The sequence below is a fragment of the Eumetopias jubatus genome, unplaced genomic scaffold, assembly GCF_037043125.1.
Source record: "Eumetopias jubatus isolate StellerSeaLion01/CBP00866 unplaced genomic scaffold, mEumJub1_p1.0 scaffold_11, whole genome shotgun sequence".
In the NCBI taxonomy this organism is placed as follows: Eukaryota; Metazoa; Chordata; class Mammalia; order Carnivora; family Otariidae; genus Eumetopias; species Eumetopias jubatus.
This window is the reverse complement of record NW_028274817.1, coordinates 92,435,687-92,460,774: the sequence shown is the minus strand read 5'-3', so window position 1 is coordinate 92,460,774 and position 25,088 is coordinate 92,435,687. Positions and strand designations below refer to the sequence as shown.

The window sequence follows — 25,088 nt, the reverse complement described above, 5'->3', positions numbered from 1 at the left end:
TGGAGGCCAGGGCTACCGGCAGGGGGGTAGGACCCCGAAAGTGTCTGCCGCGAGGGGCAGGTCAAGGCAAGCCAGCAGGAGGAGCAGAGCCTCCCCACCTGGCCCCAACCGCAAACCCACGGGTTAAGCCGCTAGGAAAGGGCTCAGGGGCACATATGTCAACATCGCTGAACCCCAAGGGCTGCCCCCGACCACTTGAATCAGTCCAAGAGGAGCCAGCGAGGGCATATCATGGACTCCTCTTGGGTGAGCCACTGGAGGCCAGGCTGGGGACAGATCTGCCACCGCGCCCAAGATGGGCCCGGACTGCGGCCTCAGCCAGGTTCAGGGGCAGGCTTGAGGCGCCAGGCTGAGCCGTGGGGGAGCAGCTTGTGGGCCTGGGACGCAGGGCGCCGCAGTGGGGAGACGAACCCGCCGTCCCCAGGCTTCAGCTTTTCCCAGCCCAAACGGCCACTCTTCTGACCCAGGCCTCGGGGGGGGGGGGGGGGGGGATTGGAAAGCGGGCAGAATGGTTTTCCCTCCCTGCTCTTCACGTCCCCTACCAGGCGCTCGTGGCCTGCAAAAGCCGCCTGCCGAAAGCACAGCCATGAGTTTCTCATGAATGATTTTAAATGATTCCTGTTCTGTCCGTGGGGGGAAATCACGTATTGAAAATCCCGCAAAAGCAGAGCCAACTGAGGACTGCTCCGGATGGTTGCTGAAGAGCAAACAGCATGGCCACTGGCGTTCAAACTGTAAAGGGTCCTGGGAGAGAAACAGGCTCCCCGGGCCAAGGCCCGCAAGGGCCCGAGGCGGTACCCTCTAAAAATCAGGCCACTGTGCCCCAACTCCACCCGCCACCCTTTTGTTCGTTATGCAACGAATAATCACTAAGCACTTGCAATATGTCACTCACTGTTCTAAGACCCTGGAAAACTGTTGTGAACAAAACAGATTAAAAAAAAAAAAAAAACCCTGTAGTCATGGAGCTTACATTCTTGCAGGGGAGAAAGGTAGAAAACAAATAAATAAACAAAACATGCAGCATGTTTTATGGTGGGAAGTGGGAAGGAGAAAAACAGGGCAGGGAAGGGAATAGAGAACATTGATAAGGGGTTGGGGATGGCGGGAAGGAGTTGACACTTCAGCAAAGGCTTAGAGGAGGTGCCAGGGAGGGAGCCGTGTGGATGATGGAGAAAAAGCAGGCCAGAGGACAGCCAGTGCAAAGGTCCTGAGGTGGGAGTGGCCCAATGTATTCCAGGAACTGCAAAGAGGCTAGTGTGGCTGAAGCAGAGAAGAGGAGGTAACAGGCCATGAGCTCAGAGAAGTCGGGACAGAGGCAGGGCCTTCCTACCGCCCTCAGCTTTCACTCAGGTGACATAGGAAGGCTCTGGAGGATTCTAAGGCAAAAGGGCCAGAAGCTGACTCGGGTTTTAGGGGACCCCTCTGGCTGTTGTTTTCAGAGCAAACTGTGGAGGGGTGAGGGCAGAAGGGAGGGGGACACGGGTGAAGAAGTTACACAACTAGTAGTTCTCCATATCCGGATACTGAGAACCACAAACATACAGTAAATATTATTTTAGTAGGACGTGTTTTCACCTTCATCACCAGCATTTGGCAAAACCCACCTTTTCCATTATGCCCACTTCAAAGATAAAGAAACAGAGAAGTTAAGTAACTTACTCAAGTTGCCCAGTTGGTAAGCTCTTTGACCAGGAAAAAATCTGGCATAGATTTCCCCATGAGACCTAGCCATATTAAAACCAAATTTATCGGGACGCCTGGGTGGTTCAGTCATTAAGCGTCTGCCTTCGGCTCGGGTCATGATCCCAGGGTCCTGGGATCCGCATCAGGGAGCCCGCTTCTCCCTCTCCCTCTGCCCCTCCCCCTGCTCGCGCTCTCTCTCCTGCGCACGCTCTCTCTCTCTCTCAAATAAATAAAATCTTTTAAAAAAAAATTATCCAGGGGCGCCTGGATGGCTCAGTCGTTAAGCGTCTGCCTTCGGCTCAGGTCATGATCCCAGGGTCCCGGAATGGAGCCCTGCATCGGGCTCCCTGCTCCACGGGAAGCCTGCTTCTCCCTCTCCCACTCCCCCTGCTTGTGTTCCCTCTCTCGCTGTCTCTCTCTCTCTCTCTGTCAGATAAATAAAATCTTTAAAAAAAAAAATTATCTAACACTCTCTATCTCCTGCTCCCTCCTTCCTCTGGATAAAACAAACAAACAAACAAAAAAAAAGTGGACAAAAAGCCCCGTTGCGTCTACTAGTCTTTGGTTGATGCCTGATTCCTTTTGGGACTTCTCATGCTTCTGGTCTTTTCCTTGGGAGGAAAAGTGGTCTGAGTCTGGGGTTGAGGAGTCAGATGGCCTGGCTCAGCTGAACCCAGGGCTCTGACACCCAGCCGTGGGCAGGGCAGTTTCCAGAAGCACAAATCCGGATTTGCCTCCTCCTTCCATAAGTTCTTTTCCCCTCCGTGACCCAGACAGTGGCCAGACCTTGGCGTCGCCAGCCTTTGGGCTTTGGTGGGCAGGGTCAAGGCTGAAGTTGCCAGGCATCCAGGAGCCAACCCCTCCCAGGCTTTTGTTTCCAACGGCAGCCAAAGCTACAAAAGGATTATATGGGATCAGCCGTTCCCAGAGCCTGTTTTGTATACCGCTGGAGGTACACAGACCCGTATTTTTTAATAATTATGGTCATGTATTTTGATGTGCTAGGAAAAAAAGAACTGGCACAATCAACCCATGACTTCATGAATATTATTGCTCAGGAGGAGGCTAAAGTATTTTGGCTGGTTTGGTTTTTTTGTTTTTTAAGATGATTTAAATTAAAAATACAATGTTACTAATAACATAAGTGGTACAAAATACAGCAAGTATCATGGAGAAGGTACAGAATAAAGCTCTAGTAGGTTGTCTTGGAGGGGGGGGGAATAAAGGACGGGCTTCCCCTCCCCCCTCCAGCAATCTAAAAGGGTTTTAAAAAATATATATCTTTTTAATATAATGGAAGAACAGGCACACTGCAGAACGTTACAACATACAAACCATCAGAGAGGTTAAAATAAAAACCTCACACTCTCACCTCCCGGATATCACCACCATTAACACCTAAGTGCACATCCGTCTTGGTTGTCTACGGCTGTGTAGCAAATTACCACAACTTTGGCGGCTTAAAATCCCATCCATTTACTACCTGTCACTGCTGCAGGTCAGAAGTCCGGGTGGACTTGGTTCTCTGCTCTGAGCCTCAAAAGGCCAAAGTCAAGGTGTCAGCCAGGCTGGGCTTTTACTTGTAGGATCTGGGGAAGAATTCACTCTCAAGTTCGTCCCTGTTACTACCAGAAGTCAGGTCCTTGTGGCTGCAGGACTGAGGTCCTCCCAATTTCCTTTCCGGTTGTCCTCTGGTTCTTGCACGTCTTCAAGCCAGAAAGAGCCCATCTAAACCCTTCTCCTGCTTCAAATCTCTCTGACTTCTCCTTCTGCCTGCCTCTTTCGCCACCAGGCAGAGAAAATGCTCTGCTTTTAAAGGGCTCTTATGATTGGGTGAGGCCCGCGGGGATAATCTCCCAACTTTAAGGCCAACTGTGCCTTATCACATGACACAATCACGGGAGTGGAACCTCCTCTCATGCACAGGTGCCGGGATCAGGGTGTGGATTCTGCCTACCACACTATCTTTCTACATTTTTCTCTGCACCCATATATTTATAAAGACATACTTGTAGGGCGCCTGGGTGCCTCAGTCGGTGAAGCACCCAACTCTTGGTTTTGGCTGAGGTCATGATCTCAAGGTCGTGGGATTGAGCCCCTCTTCAGGCTCCCCTCTCAGTGGGGAGTCTGCTCGAGGTTCTTCTCTCTTTATCTCGCTCTCTCTCGCTCTCCCTCTCCCCCTGCTCTCTCGCTCTCTCTCTCTCAAATAAATACATAAATCTTAAAAAAAAAAAAAACAAGACGTACTTGTATTCTAGATAAAATAAGCAGCCTGCTTTTTCCAGTCAAGGATCTCTACCTTTCCATTTCAGGAAATATTCATCTCAACTAATACCCAGAACATATCCAGAGCTCCTCAGTGGACCCACAAATGATTTTGCAAACCAGTATCCGATCCAGACCAGATTGCATCTGGTTATGTCACTTCAGTCTGTTTCTGTCTGGCCGGGTCCTTTCTTAAATGAGCTTAGTGTATTGAAACAAATAGGAGAGCTGTTCTGCAAAATGTCCCACCTTCTAGAGCTAGCCAGCGGCTTCCTTGTGACACCATTTGGCTTGCTTCCTATCCCCTGTACCTGCTCTCCGTTGGAGGTCAGACACTGGTGCGGTGGCAAATGTTTACCACCTGGGGCGTTGGCCAATTTCCCTGGTGTAAATGCTTCCCCCGTGGCTGCTTTCAAGCTACCAACGTGACATCCCTGAATCCTGAGTTAGAAAGAGATGCCCACCGTCTGCCAGCTCAAACCAGTTCCAGCAGCCACTGCTTGATGGATGGGCTAAGGCTTTTGGAGGGGAAGGGGAGGGGGCGGCTGTCTGAAGAAAGACTCCAAGAGCTTCCCCACTCCCGTCCCCCAAGACGGCGGAGGCAGCATGATATGTGCTCCAAGAGCGGAAGAGACTGGCCACCTGTTACCTCTCAGAGGAATGGCGGGGGCTGGGGGGTGGTGAAGGGAATCACCCGGGCTGTGGTCTCAGAAGCCATGGCAAGGACCCCCGTCGTGGGGCGTGGCCGAGAAGCAAGCATGGCAGCTAAATACCCCCAGCACCCTGGCTCCTTGGGTGGGCTGCTCTCCACCGATGGCCGCAGATCCCCAGCAGGGCTGAGCCCCAGCTACCCACAGTGCTAGCTTGCTTGGTGACCATGCCTTCATCCGTTTTCTTTCCTTCCCGTCCCTGGCTCATCTCTGCACCCCTCTGCTGGGGCTTCCTGGGACCCCCTCCTACATAAAGGCCTGGCCCTCCAACCCCTGTGCCAGGGCCTACTTCCCAGACCCGAGCTGAGACAGAAGGTGGCAGGGGATTGGAATTGGTATAAGGCTAGTTCGAGGTTTCACGTTTTTTACAAAGGCACGTACTTATTTATTATTAATGCAATTAAAAATCAATTTTAAATAATAAATTTTTAAGAGGAAAAACTATAGCTAGAAGCCACAGAATATTCACAGAGAGAGACCACAGCCTCGCTCCCTATCTGCTCGCCCTGACTGAGAACCCACTGTCCCCCTGACCCTCATACCTCTCCCCGCACACCCCAGGACACGACAATGGCAGGTGATAATTTTAAGAGGAGCTGACATTTGTTGAGCAGATACTGTGCAGAGTGCTTTGCGCAGATTATCTGTTTTACATACTTAGAGCACATGTATTTATCTCCCCTTCCCTCCCAAACTCCCTTTAATACAATCGTGAAGGAACAAAAAAGGTATAAACCCACAATAAGGAAGAGGGGGCAGGGTGTCGCCAGATGAGGGATTTCAACACATTCCTGGGAGACAGAGAGCAGAAGGAAGGGTGGTGACAGGTGACACAGAGCAGAGGGAGAGGCTCCAAGCTGAGACTGCGGGGGTCCCCGAGGGCAGGAGTGGGGCTGGAAAGAGGACTGGCTGAGGGTCTGCAGGTGGACCCGCAGCCCCCCCACCCCACCCCACCCCGACCCCCACCCCCGCCCCACCACCACCACCATCCCCACCTCTGGCGGTAGGAAAGCCATGAGCCATGAGTCTTGGTTTCTTAGAGTTGACACTGGAGTTCATGCCAAACAGGGAAGACCCTCTTCTGAAGAAAGGGAACACATTTTCTGAGGAGAACTGGAGCGGCTTGTGTGCACATAAATGGCCCGGGAGAAAGCCCCCCACGACCCATCATCTGGGAGACCCAGCTCCCCACAGGCTCACCTAAATGGAATTCACCAACCACCAATCCCCACCCATGCTTCTGGTCCACGTTCCTCCTGCTACACAGGAAGAGACACCCTCCCCAGTCGTTCATCTAAAGAAAGCCTGCAACATCAAAGAGAAAGACAGAGAAGAACAGGAAAATGGATCCTGGAGGAAACATAATTTGGTAAACAGGGGAGAATTTCAAGAAGGATGAGCAAGAGGAGGAGGTGGGGGTTGGGCGGGGGAGGAGGGGGGGAGGAGGAAGAGGAGAAGGAGAAGAGAAAGCTTTACCCTCAGATGTGAGAAGCTATTGCGCCCACAAAGCCAGACGGTGCCACTAACCATCGGAGAAAGTAAGAACCGGAGGAAATTTAAAATATGGGGACAGAGTGAAAGAAACTGATCGATGGCCTGAAAGAAAAAGAATTAAGAGATTCTTCCAGAACCCAGAGCACAAAGAAAGAGACAGAAACCATAAGAGAAAAGATAAGAGACATGCAGAATCGTCCGGGGGGTGCAACATGTCAGGACTAGCAGGATCTTCAGAAAGAAAGACTATCGAAGACGGAGGGAGAGAGCCTGCAGACCATCCCAACCTTGTAGCTTAGGGCAGCGCTGGAAGAGGCAGCCTCAGCGGGGCTGGCTGTGACCCTGCACTTCGTAAGCCAGGCTTTTATGTTTTGTGTATTCTGTGTCAATGTCCCTTTGGACCCCCCTTAGTGCTTGGAGGTCTCAAGAGAAGCCAAGCTGGGGAGAGAGAGAGAGAGGGTGTCCGCGCCGGGGACCCAAGCATAACCAGGGGAAGGGGCTCTGCGGGGCCCAAGGTCAGAGCTGCTCACTTCTTATCCCCCTGAGAGATTGTCTTTCCAGAGCTAGATCCTAGAAGCCCTCCGTTTTGTTTGGAGAAGGAGGGGAGTTCTCCTTTACAGCTTCTCTTGTGGATGGGGAAGTCAGCTTGTCCAACACGTCTTATATCCAGAGGCCAATATGAACATCAGCTGATGGGTCTGATGGGAGCTGATGGGGGCAGAAGTTATAAAAGACTTCTCAACAGATGTTTCTGACACCAGAATGGGATGCCTGGTGAAGGAGTGAGCCCTCTGTCACTGGGGTATTCGAGCAGAACCCAGACAAACATCTTTAGGGAAAACTATAAAAGGAATTGGAACCCTACAGCAGGTAAATTCATAGAGATAGGAAGTAGAATAAAGGTTACCAGGGGGAGGGGGGAACGAGGAGTAGTGCTTAACAGGTGCAGCTTCTGTTTGGGATGATGGAAAAGTTCTAGAAACAGACAGTGGTGACGTTTACATAACGTTGTCAATATACTAATGCCAGTGAATTGCACACTTGAAGAGAGTTAAAATGGTAAATGTTATGTTATGTATACTTCACCACAACTTATAAAATTTTTTTTAAAAAGGGGAATTGGAACCCACATACACTGCTGGTAGGAAGAGAGATGGTGCAACCACTGTGAAAATGAGTCTGGCAGTTTCTCAACAAAGTTAAACATAGAGTTATTGTATGACCCAGCAATCCCGCTCCTAAGTGTACACCCAACAGAAAAGAAAACATACGCTACGTATATACCCAAGAGAAACGAAAACATACGTCCACAAATGTTCAGAGCAGCACTATTCACAATAGTCAAAAGGTGGAAACAACCCAAATGTCCGCCAACAGATGAACGGATAAACAAAATGTGGTGAATCCACACAGTGGAATATTATTCGGCTATAAAAAGAAAGGAAGGACTGACACACAACAGGTATAAACGCTGGAAACATTATGTTAAGTGAAGGAAGCCAGTCACAAAAGACACATACTGCACACTATCGTGTATATGAAATCTCCAGAACAGGCAAACCTATAAAAACAGAAAGTAGATGAGTGGTTGCCTGGGACTGGAGAGTGGTTGGAGGGAGATGGGGAGTGACTGCTAATGGATATGGGGTTTCTTTTAGGGATGATAAAAAGTGATGATGGTTGCATTTCTGTGTGAACGTACTAAAAATCACTGAATTGTACACTTTCAATGGGTGGATAGTATGGTACGTGAATAACGCTGGGGTTTTTTTTTTTCTTAAGAGGAACAGAGGCAGGGCGCCTGGGTGGCTCAGTGGGTCAAGCGCCCAACTCTTGGTTTTGGCTCGGGTCATGATCTCAGGGTCTTGGGATCGAGCCCTGTGTCAGGCTCCATGCTCAGTGCAGACTCTGCTTGAGATTCTCTCCCTCTCCCTTGGCCTCCCCCCCTCCCTCGCTCAAATAAATAAATAAACCTTTTTTAAAAAGAGGACTAGAGGCTTCCCACCAAGATGGGAACTCGGGCCGGATGACCTCCTTCTCCTTCCATTCCAAGGCTGGGTGATTTCTATTCCAAGGCTTGGTGGTCTTCGGATGCCTGCCCCCTCAAGGTTCGGGCCCCAGGAGAGTTTCTCAGCAGCTCATGGACACGCTCCCTCGTCTTGGTGCCTGCTGGTGGCTGAGTCCGAAGCTTCGGGCAGCCCCGAGCAGACGCCCCCTGCATCACACTGTCAGCCTGGCCCCCTGGGTTGGTTTGTTTTTCCAGGGCATAAACGTATTTTATGGAGAAATAAAATGCACAATAATAAAAAGGGGGAGGGGAGTGTTTCCACAGGCTCACATTTTATCCAAAGGGGCCGTGATTTGGCATCCCTGGCTCGAATATGAAATTATTACGCAGGAATTGACTCTCGGTGTCTCCGATGCTCCCGGGATGATTGCTTCTATAACTTATGGAGACAGCTGAGCGTTTGTATTCAAGTGATCACATAAATTAATATCCATATGTGGAAATGCTGTGCTGGGAGCAGACCCGGTTTAAGACTGCTTGCCTTGTAATGATCCTTGCACCTGAAGGAAAATGCCCATCCCAGGCTCCCAGTCAAGGTCTGGTTCAGAAGGGTTTGATGTGAAAGACGGCATGCAAAATGCTCCCCCTTAAAAGCGGGGCAGAACTGTGTGCTGTATTCAGCCGTGATGTCATCCGAGGGAATGAAGGGAACAGCTTTTTTCGAAAAAAAAAAAAATGTAAAAATAAATAAATCCAAAAGCATGTGCCTTAAAATGTAATGTTTTGCTCCTCAGGGATGGGTTTAGCCCAAAGTTCTAATTATACGTGTGGCAGTAAAGGCCTCCCAGGCTTCGTGCTTGCCAAACGCTTTGATTTTGCTACGTGACAGGAGACAAAATTATTCCTTTCTCCGTAAGAGATTGCCAACACCGTGCCAAAGGAGAGCCGGGGGGCGGGGGGCGGGGGGGACGCTGGCGGCTCCCGCAGGAATGAACAGTGAGCTTTGCGAGGGCAGAGCAGGGGATCGGGAAGCCGAGGACCGCAGATCCCAGACCACGTAGGTGAGGCCGCAAGCCACGACCCGGGCAAGGCTGCCCCCGCGAGGGACCTAGGGAGTCATGGGGGCATCCTGTTGGCAAAGCCCCAAACCTAAGATGAAGGGGAGTCAGCCCACAAAGCCCTCTCCCATGGTACACCTCTAATTCCATTTCATTCATTCTGGAGCTTGTCAACACTGGGTAGATTTATAAACTTTTCAGGCAGTGAATGACAATCGTTTGCTCCACGGAAAAGGATAGATAGGGACGGCCCCCTGCAGAGCCAGTCACTACTCCCCGCCCCCCCCCCCCCCCCCCCGCCGCCCGCAAGCCTTCTCACTCTGGACTCTCCCCTGTCCAGGTGGCGGCCCCCAGCCTCACACAGGACGTGCTGAATTTAAAAACGAAGTGTTTGAAGGCTTCTCTTCTATATTAAGAGCTGGGGGCGCCTGGGTGGCTCAGTCAGTTAAGCATCTAATTTCTGCTCAGGTCATGATCTCAGGGTCTTGGGATCGAGCCCCGAGGTGGGACCCCTGCTCAGCGGGGAGACCACTTGCCCCTACCCCCACTCGTGCTCTCTCTGTCTCTCTCTCAAATAAATAAATAAAATCTTTAAAAGAAAAAGAGCTGAACAGGGGCGCCAGGGTGGCTCAGTCGTTAAGCGTCTGCCTTCAGCTCAGGTCATGATCCTGGGGTCCTGGGATCGAGCCCCCACGTCAGGCTCCCTGCTCCACAAGGAGTCTGCTTCTCCCTCTCCTTCTGCCCCTCCCCCTGCTTGTCCTCTCTCCCGCTCTCACTCTCTCTCAAATAAATAAAATCTTAAAAAAACAAAGCTGAACAAACATGGGATAGTACAACACCTTCATTCCTACACACACACACACACACACATACACAACGTGGTTCTCCCATATCCACCCCACCCTGCTCACAAACTCTCCTTTTGCCTTTACAAGCAGAACAGTAGACTTCCAAGAAACTTCGAGAAAGATGTTTCTAAGGTCTTGATGGCACGGACGGACATGTCCCTCAGCAGCAGTGATGTTCTGGTAAACATTTAACAACGGGCTCTCCGGGGAGGGGAAAGCCTGTCTGTAGTGTTTGCCCATTTCTGTGGTGTAAATACTCCCACTGTGGCCCGATTTCAAGCTCTCAACTTGACATCGCTGACCGCAGAGTTGGGAAGAGATGTGTATAATTGGTTCTCCTCGGCTGGCGAACGCTGGCTCCTGCAACCACCTTCAGGAGCTGATTGGGAAAGCAAAGAGGGATGTGGGGGTGTCTTCATCAGCTCGCAGGGGGCCAAGTCTCTCCCTTGCACCGCGCAGACTCTGAGGTGCCGGGAACACACTGGCTCCCCACTAGACTTTGTTCCCGGGAGAAGCAGTGAGAAGAATCCAGAAACATTCCAGCAAAACCTCAGCTATTCCCCCCTCATCTAGAGAAGATTCCTGGCTTTCTTTCTCTCTCTCTCTCTTCTGGCTTTTGAAGGACTCAAACACCAGACACCTGAGAGAAAAGACTCCCCGCTCCAGAAGCTTCACTGTCATTTCTTTTCAAAGGTTCTGCCTTCCCCCCAGTCCCATATTTCATCCTAAGAAACTGGGAGTCAAGATTATTCCCCATGGGGCACCTGGGTGGCTCAGTCGTTAAGCATCTGCCTTCAGCTCAGGTCATGATCCCGGGGTCCTGGGATCGAGCCCCACATCGGGCTCCCTGCTCCGCGGGAAGCCTGCTTCTCCCTCTCTCACTCCCCCTGCTTGTGTTCCCTCTCTTGCTGTGTCTCTCTCTGTCAAATAAATAAATAAAATCATTTTAAAAAAAAGATTATTCCCCACTAAGGATGAGCAGTGGAATGACAGAGAGATCACAGAGGGGGGAAACTGATCGGCCGTATCTACCACAGATGTCCCGTCCTTACCTGTACCTGGCTGAGTCCTCTGCTTCAGCCCAAGATTGGATTTATTCCAGAGCAGTGTTACCAGGAGCACGTCACGCGCAAACCATGAAGGATGCGTGGCAGGTTCTGATCCCAGCTCCCAGCTCCTCCTCCCTGAGGAGCCAGTGCGAGCCCCGACGGAGTTTGGCTTCCTCCTAGATCTTCTTGGACCGTCCCAGGCAGGTCGGTCCTGCCCCTCTGACCTCAGGGCCTTTGTAGCTGGGCCCCCAGTCTTGGCTAATGTGCTGTGGCCGACTGTGCCATTGCCCAGCAAATACTCCCTCCGCCCTCCCCACTCTAGCCCCTCCGGGCGCCCCCCTCCGCCGGGGCAGAGTAGACTCCCCAGGTTCAGCCAAGCGACTCACTTCAGTCAATGGAATATAAGTCAACAGGCTACAGCCAGAGGTTTTCAATGCGCTTCCTTGTTCCGGCCTGGCCTCCCGACCCCCTGCCATCGCCGTGAGAACAAGCCCCCAGGTCGCTCTTGCTGCTTCAACTTGGGACACCGGGATGAGAGATGCGTGGAGCTGACCTCAACTCAACCCCTAGCCTAGAGCAGAGAAGCCACAACGATCCCCGGGTGAGAAATAAGGGTGTGTGGTAAGTCACGGGGATTTGGGGGTCATTCATAATGCAGCCGGGGGGTGGCAATAGTTACCACATCCATCCCACGTTCTGTCTACATACAGAGCCCCGATCAGCTTGTTGACACAGAAGACGCGGCTTTGCACCACTGTGGAGTCAGAGACCTTCTTGCAAACCAACTTCCAAGCACGCCAGTACGTAAAGGGTCACGCACGGGTACTTTACCCACCTATGCCCACACACACATGCCTTCCTGAAGTAGCAGTGGAGTCTGGTTTGTTCTTTTGGTCTGACGAGTCATTTGCTAAGTACCTACTGTATACCAGACACTGGGTGGCGAGGTACCTGAAACCCATCTTCAAGAGGGTGACAAGTGACACTTGGGAAAGCGGGTACATAAAAGGGAGAACATGTGAAAGTCCAAGTGAATGACGCAGATCCAGAGGGCAGGGAATTCAAGAGGGAAGGCACCCTCACTTTTAAGAGTCAAGTGAGGAGCAGTGGTACCCAAGAAAGGTCTCCCAGAAAAGGAAGAAACAGAGATAAATCTGAAAGGAAGAACTGGTCTCTGATGCAGGCTGCAGCCCATCATTCTGGGCAGGTGACAATGAGTTCAAGTGCGCCCATGGAAGGTGTGAGGGACACTGCACAGATCAGACCAGTCCGGGGCGGGGGGCGGGGAGGGGCTGTAAACTGAGTCAGCTCACGGTCAAAAGACTCAGTATTCTCACTCTACCTGAAATGAAAGATCAGTTATGGCTATAACAATCAAGATAGTGTCATACTGATGGAGGGACGGGAGCACAGATCCACCGGGAAGAATGCAGAACCCCTGAAATAAACCCACACTTTTACCCTGCGATACTTTGCCTTATTCTTACGTCAATGTCCTTGTCATTTCCTACGAAGTCCACTTTACCCTCTTATAGATATATGCGATAAATACACACCTATTTTCTTCCAGTTCTGTGCTTGCTGTTGTTGATGTATTTCTGCTTTGGGGGTTTTTTCGTTTGTTTGTTGTTGTTGTTGTTGTTGTTAAGATTCTATCTATTTATTGAGAGAGAGAGAGCACAAGTGTGAGTGTGAGTGTGAGTGTGGGGCGGGGCAGAGGGAGAGGGAGAGGGAGAGGGAGAATCTCAAGCAGACTCCCAGGAACCTGAGATCATGACCTGAGCTGAAATCAAGAGTCAGACGCTTAACCCACTGAGCCATCCAAGTGCCCCGTCTGCTTTGTTTTTATAGCTAAGTCTAACCCATCCAGAATTTTGGGGTAGGGGGGAGGACAGGGTCTGGTGTGGGAAACAGATCCAAATCCAAGTTAGTCCTCTATATAATAAATTATACTCGTGGTATTTATTAAATATTCCTTTCTCTGTTTCTTGGTTATTTTGGTTTGTCATGGATTAAGTTATCATAGTGTGTTTTTTTTTTAATTTGATTTCATATGGATTTTTTTTTTTAGATTTTATTTATTTATTCATGAGAGACAGAGAGACAGAGAGAGAGAGGCAGAGGGAGAAGCAGGCTTCCCGCTGAGCAGGGAGCCCGACGCGGGGCTCGATCCCAGGACCCTGGGATCACGACCTGAGCCGAAGGCAGACGCTTCACCATCTGAGCCACCCAGGCGCCCCGTTATCATAGTGTTTTACATCTCTGCTAGAATCGTTCCTATTCGGTGGATCAGTTCTCTGTTTTAGAGCCAATTACATAGGATCTTGGTTATCACAGCAGTATATTCACCCCTTGACATCTGTAGGGAATAAAGAAAAAAAGGACTCGGGGCTCTATTTTGTGGGTAAAAAGAGCCATTAGCAATGTTCAAGCATAACAAAGCAGACTTCCTAGATTTGGGGTTAATAAGAGGGAGGTGTGTGAAATGTAGAAGGAGAGGTCCTTCTGGAGGTCAGGAGACTGGGTGGCAGTCTTAGATGATAAGGCCTCAACACAGGTAGAGACAAGGCTGAGACACAAAGCCACATTTATAAAATCAGAATATGTTAGCTATACAAAATCTTCTCAAGCATGGGTACTCACAAATATTCATTCTACAAACAAGGAAACCAAGGCCCAGAGAGGTGAAGTCACTTGCCCAGGACCATACTGTGAGTTAGAGCAGAGCTAGGAACAGAGCCCAGGTGTATCAAGTTAAGAATGCTACAAGTAACAGAAATCCTGGGGTGCCTGGCTGATTCAGTCCGTAGGGCATGCAACTCTTGATCTCAGGGTTGTGAGTTCAAGTTCCACATTGGGCGTGGAGCCTACATTAAAAAAAGAAAGAAAGAAAGAAAAGAAATCCTACAAACAGTGGCTTGGGTAAGGGGTTTATTTTGCTCTTGTATGAGAAGTCCAGGGGAACGTACAGAATCCAGGGCTTGGGCATCTACTTAAGTTAACACAGAACTCTATCTTCCTGCGCTGCTATCCACTGTTTGTGGGGTTCAACCTCATGATCCCAAAATGGCTGCTGCACCTCCGGGCACAGCCTCTGTATTCCGGGCAGGGGAAAAAAAAAAAAAAAAAAGACAAGGATTAAAGGTCTTCTCTGTTCCTGGTTTTACCTATTTGGAAAGAGAAACCCTTCCCAGAGATTGCTGCTTACCTCTCACTGGCCAGAACTGAGTCACATGGCCACCACTCGGCTCTCAAGTAGCCTAGCAATTCGAGAATTTCACTATCTAGCCTCTATGGCAGAGAATGAGAAAACAGAAGGGAGTTGGAATGGGTGTGAGTGAGACTAACTAGGGTATTTGCCTGATACCAGGTCTCTTATCTCCTGTTCCAGGCCTCTTGGTATTTTACACTTAAGACAGGACTGGCCGCACTGGGGTAGGGGGTTAAGGAGGCCACACTAGTTTATCTAGGCCAGAGCCAGGGAAGATGGCCACCTCTTTCTCAGATATTGATAAGGCCTCACGAAAGACTTGAGACCCGTGAAGCTGCTCAAAAGAAGGGAGACAAAGTATGGATGTCTGGTGGACAAGGGGAAAGAAGGGATGTAATTCACGCCACAACAAACTAACAATTACCAGGCACTTAAAAAAAACTATGTGCTAGGCACTGTCTCCAGACCCGGGCCTGGGAAGTGTCTTTAAGGCAGAATATAGACGATCAGATTAAAGGAATGGATGGGAGTCAAGAAAATGTCCTTGGAATGAGGGCAAGAAAACAAAACAGAAAACCAAACGAAAGGAAGTTAATCTTGAGAGGACAGCTTAGGAGGGGTTTGAGAGCAAAGCGTGAAATCCTGAACAGTCTCCGCCAGAAAGAAAAGCAAACATTCCCCCCTGGCACCAACCATGATGAAGATGCCCCAGCATACTAGGTTTACTTCTGGATGGGTCCTTGGAAACATCTAGAGGCCAGAGAAAGAAAACTAAAATGATAACAAAGCTCGTTGGGCCAAGCACCGTGGAAGGAGAGATCTATCTGGGTTCCTGTCCTGGCTCTCTACCACCTGGATTTAACTTCTGGGAACCTGTCTGGGGGTAGCGACCTCTCCGTTTCCCCAGGGTGGCAGCTAAAGCAAGTGACAGGAAACCCAGGTCAAAGTGATCTCAGCAAAGAAAAGGAATTTATTGGCACACACAACTGAAATATCCTGGGGCAGCGCTGGCTTCAGGTTCAGTGGGATCCAGGGGCTCAAACAATGAAGACTCTGTCACCCAGCTCTTCTCTGCCTTTACCAGCTCCATTCTCAGGCAGCCAGCCAGCCCAGGCTTATAGCCTATCTTTTCGGTAACGCCAGCAGAAAGTGCGATTCTCTTTTCCACTAGAAACAGCAAGTTCTGAAACTGTCTCTCTGGGACATACTCAGGTCACATACCAGCCTCTGAACCAATCAGTGTGGCCAGAGTGGGGTGAGGGGACAGGTTCAAATGCCCCATTCATCCCACTTCGGCAGCAGGGAGATGGACTCAGACCCCTCCTACAAAGCACCTGGCAGCTGAGAGAGAGGAATGGTTTCCCCAAACACAGTGTGGGTTCTGGATCTAGAAGGGGAACAAACGTTGGACGGGCAAAGCTAAAACTGTCTACCACAGTGGTTCTGGGGAGCTGCCAAAGAAGCCATAAACACCCAAACCTCCCAATCAATCAAAAACTGCCTTTTCCTCGTATCCAGTCTTGAGGATTAAAATCCCAATCACTTGCAGCCTTGTCAAGGAAATTGTCAGAAAGTCTGAGCTGAAAAGGCCCTTTGAAATCATCTCTCCCCACACCAGGGCGCGGAGAGGGGAACAGGCCTGCCTAAGCCTGTAGGGCTAAATCAGCCGCAGAACAGACTAGAAAAGACCTACAAAAATTCAGCCAAGCCTTCTTTCACTTCCGCCCGCAGCTGCTCTGGGAATGGTGCATCAAGGACTAAGCAAAAGCCTGGAGAATGTCACCAGAAATGGGGACAGGTCTGGCCAGCCTACTGTGATTGCTCAGTGAGGAATGTCTTTAGGGGGGAAAAAAATCCTCTTGGGCGTGAAAGAGACTAGGCTGCATAAAGGGCCAGGATGTCTGAGGCCCTCAGGCCCAGATCACAAATGGACGGCGTGGCTAAAGAGCAGAGGTGGTGGCAGGATACTTTTCCATGACAGGCTGAGTTGTCCAAAGGAACTGCAAGAAACCACACACCTTCTTTCTTTTTGGTTTTAAGTAAGCTCAAGGCCCGACGTGGGGCTCGAACTCACGACCCCGAGATCAAGAGTCCCATGCTCTACCGTCGGAGCCAGCCAGGCGCCCTCCCCACACACACACCTTCTTTCTGATACCAACAGCCACGTGTCTTATCAGCACTGCCTCCAAAGGCCTACCACTCTGACTGGCTCCCCACAATATGATCTGTTTCCCCCCGCTCCCCAAGAAAGTCCCATATCTCCTTCAAGTTTCCACCCAAAGGGAAAATATGGCCCCCCAACCTGGCTTCCCTTTGATCTTTCCCTTCCCTGCCAACCTCCAGGCCTGGCGGTAACCATTGCTCAGAAACTGGGGGACGCACTTGGTAAGTTCACCTGGATAACACAGCCATGTCAGGGAGGAAAGTTTTCCGAGGGATATGTCACAATACCCTTTATTATAGGCTGCCTTTTTCTCTCGTCTTTTCTTATAGGAAGGACTCAAGTGGGAACAGCAAATGGCTTCAGACCCTAAGGACTCTGAAAGGATTATCCTGATTACTTAAGCAAGGGTTTTCTGAAACTCCCAGCCAAGCGGGAGACAGAAGGAAACTTCTAAAGTTATACCCTTTCAGCGATTGGTTAGATAAGTATGGGGCCTGAGCAAACAGACAAACGGTGAACATTTCTTCCATTAACTCTTTCAAGGTCTCGAAAACACACGCCGGAGGCCTTTCTATGTCCCATGGGGCCCTGGTACTCTAGAATTTACCAAGACAAGCCTTCATTCCTTAAATAAAAGTTCATGAACCCATCAATTTTGTTTCCACCTGCTTTTACTCATCCCGGGTCCCCCAAAATAGTCAGGCCATCTCTTATTTCCAGATGAAAAGCAGCCTTAGGGAGAAAAACCTCCATTTCTTTGTGGGGTGGGGTGGGGTGATTCAGCAGGGAGTTCTATGTTGGGTCCCAGGAGCACCCCACTTTGCCTTGGCCCCTTCTGGGCTGCTGCAGGGCTAGGCAAAGACTGCCCCAGAGGCCTCACATGGGGTGCTCATGAGAGACATCCCACCTGCCAGTCACCCTGGCAGCAGAACCAGATGGAAGGCTTGGCCTGCTGGCCGTTTGTGCACAGCCTCCCAAGATTCCTCACCTGCATCTGAGGAACACCTGAGAGGTAGCTTCAAGCCACATACATCGTCAGGAGCTTTGGCTAGAAAAAAGAAAAATGCAAGCGACGAATGTCCCCAGCTCTGCGGGCAGGGGTGAGGACCAGCAGGACTGAGGTGAGGGTGGCGGCTAGCCTTTGCCCAGGCAATGATGTCACAGAGCGAGGCGCCCCAATGTCAGAGCATAGAAGCAGGGACTCTCTGCTTTCAATTTCCCCTTGAATTTGCAAAAAGAAAACGAAAAAAAAAAACCAACAACAACAACAACAGAAAACAAAGAGTGAGCCCTATCTGTGTAAACCTGAGGGTTCAGAGTCCTGAGCCCAGGCCTGCCCATGGCTGGGGGCGGGGCGGGGGGGGGGAAACGGACCCTGGCTGCTTCACGGGATGGGTTTTATGTCAGCGAGGGCAGACCCAACGCTTGCAGCTTGCACATATGAAGAGAAATAGATTTTATTTTTTTTTAAAGATTTATTTATTTATTTGAGAGAGCGAGAATGAGAGAGAGAGAGAGAGAGAGAACATGAGAGGGGGGAGGGTCAGAGGGAGAAGCAGGCTCCAGGGAGCCTGATGTGGGACTCGATCCCAGGACCCCGGGATCACGACCCGAGCCGAAGGCAGTCGCTCAACCAACTGAGCCACCCAGGCGCCCGAAGAGAAATAGATTTTAAAAAAAATAGGTGTTTTTCAATTCTGGTAACCCCTACACTGCAGGAATGCACCAGGACAGGAAGGAGCTGTAAAAGTGTCCCAGAAACTGGCAAACCCTGTGGACCTTAACAGTACCCGAGCCGGGAAATTGGGGGGGGGGGGGCGCGGGAGTTTCATCAACCCCTGTTCAGGCTTCCTGGGAATGGGCCCACCCAAAGCCAGCCCACGGTCTGGGCCTCCCCAGACCCCGCTGCGCCGAGGCCTCCCTTCTACCCTGCCAGAGCCGCCAGGGACCTCGAGTTCCACCGCCTGGAGCCCCCAGAACCCACCCCCGCCCCCGCGCCATTTCCAGGTCTACGGGCGAGGGGGGGTCAATGTCGTTCAAGTAATTTCTCTGCGAACACAAGATGGCAGCCTTAAATAAATGCAACCCTGCGCAGCTTTTAATCTTACACATCATTAAATTCCTAATTTACACATTATGTTTTCGTGGGCCAACCCATAACTCATTAGTGTTGAACTCACGAGGTATAAAGACCAACGCACGACGGGCGCCGGGGCGCCGTCACCTGCCTGGGTTAACAGTTCCTGCCGCGGGGGCAGGGAGGAAGGCGCGAGAGGGCCGCCGGGGCGCCCCCCGGGCCGAAGCTGGGGCGCGGGCGAGCCCTGGGTGCCAGGCCCCGCGCCGCAGGCCGCGCTCGAAACTCTGCCGCTGAGAAGGTGCCCGGGCCGGCTCCCTGCCCCCTCTCCTGGGCCTCGTGAGCGCGCACACACACGCACACGCTCACACGCTCACACTCGCACACTCGCACACCCGGGTGGCCGCCCGGGGCTCCGAGCGGCGCAGGCCTCCTTGGCAGACATCTTCCTGTGGGAGGATTTCAAACGAGCCGTGAAAGCCAGAAACTACACGGGTTACAAACTCCGGAATCCCTGGCCGGCCCGGGCCCCCTTCCCGCCTCCGACTTGGGCCCCCTCGGCTCGGCGCGGGGCCAGGAACCCACCACAGGGCAAAGCGCGCCCGCCGACGGCGCGGCGAGATCCGGGGGACGCAGGGACTGCCCCAAGTCCAGTCTCCCTCCCGACCCGGGGACCGGCGGCCCAGTGCCGCGCAGCCTAGCTCGGCCTCGCCCGGCTGGGGTGGCCCAGGGCGACCCGAAGCCGGGGATGGGGTGGCGGGCTGGCCGCCGCTCTCCGGGGAACGACGTCACCGGGGCGCAGCTGACTGCCCCAGGCCCCGGCCGGCCGAGGCGCACCACGAGGCGGAGGGAGGCCGGGGCCTGGAAGGGCCTGGGGGGCCAAAGGAAACGGCCTTCGCGCTCGGGCGAGGCCCCAGGCGGGAGCGCCGAGGCCGGCTGTCCGGGCGACGAGGGCTAGGAGCGGCCTCGCCCCGCGCGGAGCCGGCCAGGCCCTCGAGGTGTTCGGCGCCCTCCCAGCCAAAAGCCAGCTCCGCGCCGCGGCGGAGTGGGAGGGAGGAGGCCGGGCGCGCGCCCCGCCCTCGCCGCCCGCGGTCACAGGGGCAATTACACTCCTCGCTGCAGACGGTTACCAGCTCGCCCGCGCATCCCTCCTCCCCCCTCCCCTCCCCTCCCCTCCCCTCCCCTCCCCTCCCTCCCCTCCCCTCCCTCCCCTCCCTCCCCTCCCCTCCCCTCCCCTCCCCTCCCCCCCCTCCCCTCCCCTCCCCTCCCCCCCTCCCCTCCCTCCCCTCCCTCCCCTCCCCTCCCCTCCCCTCCCCTCCCCTCCCCTCCTCCGCGGAACTGCTGGCTCCATCTTAGCCAGCGCGCCCGGGAAGCCCGGCCGAGGCCAACTGCCTCTGGGGACCTCCCGAGGCTTCTCCCGCGCGGTGCGTCCCCCGGGTGGCCCGGGCGAGCCCTCCACACCCCGCAACGCGTCCCGCGAGCTCCACAGCCCCGGAAGCGGCTGTTGCGGTCCCCAAGGGGCGACAGGAGCCTTCACGCGCTGCAAGACCCCTGCAGCCCCGCTTTGCCCCGCAATCCTGCCCCCCGGCCAGTGCAGCCACCCTAACCCCAACCCCAAATCCCAAGCTCGCCTCCGTTTTCCAGGCCTCTCCCGGGTCCAGCCGGTGTGCTTTCCAACTGCCGAGTGGACGCCTAGACCACTTGCCTGAAACCTCCGAGGCCTTTTGCGTTACCAGGCATCCTCTGCTGCACGCAAACCGCGCCCCCGCCCCCCCCCCCCCCGCGCTGTGGTTTTATACTATTCCGGAAGGTGTGTTTGAAGCTGTGAATGAAAACTCAGGCTTTGGATTAAGGGCTTCATTTCCAACCAACTGTGATTTGAGGCAAATTTCTTAACCTCAGTTTCCTTATCTGCAAAATGGGAGAAATGATGCCCATATAAATGCGTGGCTGTGAGGTTTAAAGAAGATAGATGTATATGGAAACCGCTTGGCACAAAATCCTGGTGGTTAGCATTATTATTACCATATGGCCAGAACCGTGGCGGCACTGAAAGCGAGGTGGCCTCCTTCCGACCAGGAGTGAACCCCTGGGGAGTCCAGGGCCACATCTCACAAATCGAGGTGAGCGCAAGCCACCAGCTAGGCCTGAAGGGAGGACAGAGGAGTCGGGGGGCAGCCCAGGGAGCGAATCACTCAGCCTTCCGCCTTTGCAAATGAATAGGGCTCTGTCTACAGCTTCCGCCGTTCCAGCGCCAGGTCTGCGACGCCTAAGGCTTAAACCTGGCGCGGCGGTAAATTTAGCCTGAAGGCAGCGCCTCCTAAGGGGCGGGGATGTCTCCTTGGAGGAAGGAAAGCGAACTGGGTAAGAAAATGGAGTTGCCTCTAGGAAGAGGAATCGGGGAGAGGAACCATTCACGGCCGCTGGGAGTCCACTGGCAAAAAGAAATCGGACGCAAAAAAAAAAAAAGGCTCCCCAGAAATTGGGCCACCGTGGGAGCCGCGAGACAGACTTCCCATCTGGGAAGGGCTGCCTACGGGTAATTGGGTTTGCTCGAGTTGCCTCTATAATTAATAAGTGATTTGACTTGGAGATTGGAAATAGTCGTTGAAAGGAAGCCGCGGGCGTAGGGGTGCGAGGCCCGCGAGACCCCCTCCGAAATCCAATGACCGCGGAGGAGGACAGTTTAAGGAACACGAGGAATGTGATAATATTGGCATCTAACCTTCTAGTGTTTGAGTAATTCGTTGCTTAGCTACTTTGGATAGGCCATTATTTTGCAAACTGGAAACATTTGCAAGTGGTGATATTTTGCTCCTGCCTGACGCAGGGGCTGCAAACCTACCCCGGCTCTGCTGAACTCTTCGAAATATATATGCATAAATTGTTCCTAATGAGACCATCTGTTTTTTATGGCCCCTCTGGAAGCAGGAGGAACCCGAAGATTGCTCTGTCTTGCAGAAATCTGTGGCCAGGCAGGCCCGGGAAATAAATAGGGAAGATTAGAACGGTGTACGTGATTTAACAATATGCAGACAGGGTGTTCGGTGGTCGAAATGTATGCTCGGGTTCCCAGGGGTGCAGAGCACATAGGGTGACTCTGGGCTGCGTGGCGCCTGGGGCTTCCAGCCAGCGGGCCTCCTAGAAGGCCCAGGGACAGTGCGGATTTTCACAGCACACACGGACCTCGCTTTTGCATGTCTGGAACCTCACCAGAGTCACCACGCGAAACCGCAAACCTGCCGCCGCTCTGGGGGGCCCAGGACACGTACCCGGCGGTGGGTGCCACCCCCCACTCCCCGGCGTCGCACACTAGCCAGGGCCTTCCCCTCCTCCCCTGCGGAGTTGAAAGGAGCCGAGCCTGGGGCACAGAGCCTGAGAACGCGCCTCACTCCACCCCACCCCCCGGGCCAAGGCGAGGCGCTCACCCTAGGCCTGTCCCAGAGGCTGAGCTTTCTGCCCGACGCGCGTCTGGCAGGCCCAGCGGCGCGACCTGAGCCTGCACCAAGGGTGGCAGGGCAAACACTTTTCACATTACCCGGTGGCTGTTAATTGGGCAGTGCAAAAGACGCCGAGCCTACCCCTTTGTGGTGGGGGGGAGGGGGGTCAAGAGTGGGCAGTGGGGGCTGCTTAATAATAGAGGGGCTGCCCTGGGGAGCCTCAGATATCGGTAACCCCCATGATTAATTCATAACTCTCCACTGCGCCTGGCACCGTCTCGGGTCTTTAATCGGTTCTGAATGTCAGCGAGGCTTCCCCGACAGGCTGAGCGCAGCCTTTTGAATGTGTTGAAAGTCGCTGCGCGCACACCAGGAGACAAAGTTGCCATCTGCTCCGGGGACCACGGCAACTGGGCGCTGGGAGGGGCCTTCCCGCGGCTCGGGCTGCCCCGGGCGGCCTCCTCCTCCCTGCTGGCCCCAACCCTGCCCCGGAACCTACACTGGCCCCCCGCAACATCCCCGCCCCCTCTCCCAGGGCGCACGCCTGGTGGAAACTCCGGCTCGCCGCGAAGTAGAGCGCTGCGCTGGGGCGCGCAGGGAACCTCGCCGTCACCCAGACCCAGGCCTATGCTAATGAGATTATGAACCAGGGTTGTTTGTGTGCGCGGACGCCGGGGGGGGGGGCAGATAAAGTGTGGAGACAGGGGTGAGTTAGGGGAGAAGGGGAAGCCCTGGGAGAACAAAGCTCCGGCCGTCGGCCTCCAAAGAGTCGCCGAAGTGACCGCCACAGGCTCTTGCACGGGCGGAAGCGGGGGGAGGGAGAGAGGCCGGGCCTAAAGCGCCCTCGCGGGTTTGGAGAACTAGGAGAGGGCACGGGGCGGGGGGGGGGGAGTCGGAACCCGAAGCTAAATGTTTGGCCCTTGGACTAGTTTTTAAGGAAGTGGATCTCAGGAAGGGGAGGAGGCACATCGCGCCGCGGAGAGGTAAGCGGGAGAAGCCCTGGCCCCCTCAGGCCCCCCACCCCAACCCCCAGCCGGCAGAGGGTGTGCGGTGACCGACCTCCCCGCTCCGGACCAGAAGGTGGACGGAGCCGTCTGGCCGCCGCGGGCCTGTGTTTCCGCACTCCCCAGCTCTGCGCGTCGCCCGTCCCCGAGCCCCTCGCCTCCCAACTGCAATTCCGCACTCCCGCGAGCGCTGGGGCTGCGGAATCGTTTGAGGGAGTTGGAACTGCATCAGATGAGCACGCCGGGAGGTGAGACCGGGTAGGAAATAGTCGAAACTTTGAGTTGTGCGCCGTCGCCTCTTCCCCGCCCCCCCCAACACACACACATAATTCCCCCTCCCCCTTTCCAGCCGCCACCTCCCCCACCCTCTCGATTCTTCAAGGTTTGCAGCCCAGTCTTGTCATATGGTTTTGTTTCTGTGCTGCTGCTTTTTTTCAGACACGAAAATTGGACACGTGGAGAATTAACCCGGCTGGAGAAGCGCTGGGTGCAGACTCAGACAATGGTTTCCAGCAGCGAAGCTAAAGGCAGCACCTTCCCACTTCACCCCCCGTGGCAGCAGCCTCGGTGCGCAGCGGGAACACCCGGTGGTTGCCCACCCCTCCCTCAGAGCCTAGGAAAGGTCCAGCGTGGATTGCCCCTTCCCGAGACACACACCCCTAGGTGCCCCTCGACCAGCATGCTGGCTCTGACATCATTGTCCCTGGGGTCTTTGGGGACTTACAAATAAAGGGCCTATTTTCCCCTGGGAAGGTGGGTTGCCACCCCAAATATTCATGTTTAAAGACCCAACCAGGCTCCAGGCTCTCTGTCCCTTGGCGATTCTGCCCTTCCTAGGCTGCTTGGAGCTGCGCCCCGTCCCCCCCATCGGATGAGCCGGTCTCCAGGTGGCTGGGCCCTGAGAGCAGCTTCCTTTGGCCATTGTCTTCTCCAGAGGCCCCATCCTCCACTGCAGCCCCAACCTTGGCCCCCAGCTTCTGTGAGCCACCCCATCCCCACTCCGCTCCACTGGCAGCAACCACAGCCCCCAGCCCCAGGCAGCTCCACTCACTGAGCGGCCTGTGCACCTCGCCAGGGCACACACACCCCGCACAGAAGCTCTCTGCCTCCCCGAGCCGGTTTCTTCTTATGGCTTCTGTCAGAGCCGCTGGGGCTGTAGCAAGCTTGCATGCGGCTCCCTATGCAGCCCTGGGTCTCCCCGCAGCGCCGGCCGCAAGCTGTGAATCGGCCTTCTCGTCCCTTCCTGCAAAGGTCAAGCCATCTCCTCTCGCCTGGCCAGGGTTCACTTCTGGCCTGCGGAGCCGGCACACTGCAGCTTGGTTATGGGGATGGCGTGGGTATCCATGCAGGGGAGAAGTCACCCCCTCCCAAGCCAGAGGGCAGGGACCAAGGGATGTGAGATTCACAGTGTTTCAAAGGGAAACACTGCAGACAAACCCCAGAAAGCCATTGAGCCAGAGACTGAAGAAAGGGAGAGAAACCCAGGCCGTGGCTGTTGGGCCTTGGCTCCTGAAGGATAGGCCTTTCTCCCCCAGGGGCTGCCCTAGGGGAAGGCCGGGAGAAGGGGCCCCAGTGTGTGCACTGTGTCCCGTGCAGTTCCGAGGGCCCGAGCACCTCCTCGGTTGCGTGCAGGAGTCCGAAGCGAACAAACAAGCTTGGACTTAAAATTCAGAGGCGCGGGGAGATCAAGTCAGCTGTGCTCCCCCACCCCGAGAGACCCCAGAGAGGCCTTTCTTTCACCCCAGCTCCAGAGGGGCTACTGAGTTCTGCAAGCATGCCGGAAGACTACATCTCAATGTGGAGAAAAATGAGAGGAAACACCATTAAACTTGCTTCCTCTAAAGAGCACTACCCCCAGTTTTCACTGAACTGTACCTAAAAAGTCAGGAGAGAGAACTCGTTAACTTTTGTTTGGTTTAACATTGCCAGCCTCAAGTCAACCGTGGGCCCCCCGAAGGTTTTGTAAAATATTTAATCTAGCTCAGACAATTTCCTGCAGTCCCTAACCGGACCACCCCATTTACTGAAAAGCTGCCAGAAAGCAGGCTTGACTTCAGGCTGGTAACCACAGGCCTCC

General features: G+C 53.6%; 1 long non-coding RNA gene across 1 annotated transcript; it reads left to right on the top strand.

Annotated features, from left to right (window-relative positions):
* The first annotated feature begins 22,935 nt into the window (after positions 1–22,935).
* On the top strand, positions 22,936–24,854 carry LOC114216747 (uncharacterized). The gene is made up of 3 exons (XR_015769408.1): positions 22,936–22,990; positions 23,085–23,259; positions 23,450–24,854. It is a non-coding gene; the product is annotated as an uncharacterized LOC114216747 (long non-coding RNA).
* Positions 24,855–25,088: the final 234 nt, after the last annotated feature.